Source organism: Bison bison, unplaced genomic scaffold, assembly GCF_000754665.1.
Source record: "Bison bison bison isolate TAMUID 2011002044 unplaced genomic scaffold, Bison_UMD1.0 scf7180017864375, whole genome shotgun sequence".
Lineage (NCBI taxonomy): Eukaryota > Metazoa > Chordata > Mammalia > Artiodactyla > Bovidae > Bison > Bison bison.
In genome coordinates, this window is record NW_011494947.1 from 6225012 (window position 1) to 6225803 (window position 792).

The following is a 792-nucleotide window of genomic DNA, read 5'->3' on the forward strand; positions in this document are numbered from 1 at the left end:
ATCCAAAGCGGTTACCCTCTTCTGGCTGAGTTCTGGAGTCGTCGTATTTCAGGTTCCCTGTTTGTAAGTAAATGGAATCTTTAATCTTGAAAGGTTGATGTTTTTCAGATCAAAAGATACATTCTGCGGGCTTCGTTTTCCAGAGATTAAAACCGATGTTATCCAAAGTTTACCTCACTGAGGGAACGACTTGTATTTTCTATTATTGGTTGTAAAGTGAGCTTTCAGAACCTTTAGAATTTCTTTTCCTTATATTTTTTAGGATTCACAGACACTTAATGCACAAAACACTGACATTTAAAGGAGCATTATGACCAAAATGTGTGAGATTTGTTTTCACCACTCTTTTTAAAAGTAATAGGAATATATCATGGTACTGATGCCCTGTAGGTAGGAGAAAATAAAATCCAACTCACTTTAGATAGGATTGACCTCCTTCCCGCTTTTAAAAAGGCTAGTTATGCATTATTTATAATATCTCCAAACTGGAACAACCCAAATGTCTGTCAACCCACTAATGCATAAACAAAATGTGGCAATCCATAGAATGAAATACTACTTAATTAAAAATGAACCCATACATCCATCCACATTAATGAATCTCAAAATGATCATGCTGAGTGAAAGAAACAGAACACAAAGAGTACATGCTGTATGATCTCATTGATACAAAATTCCAGACAAGGTAAAACTAGTGAGAGAAAATTCTTAAAGAGATGGGAATGCCAGACCACCTGACCTGCCTCCTGAGGAATCTGTATGCAGGTCAGGAAGCAATAGTTAGAACTGGAC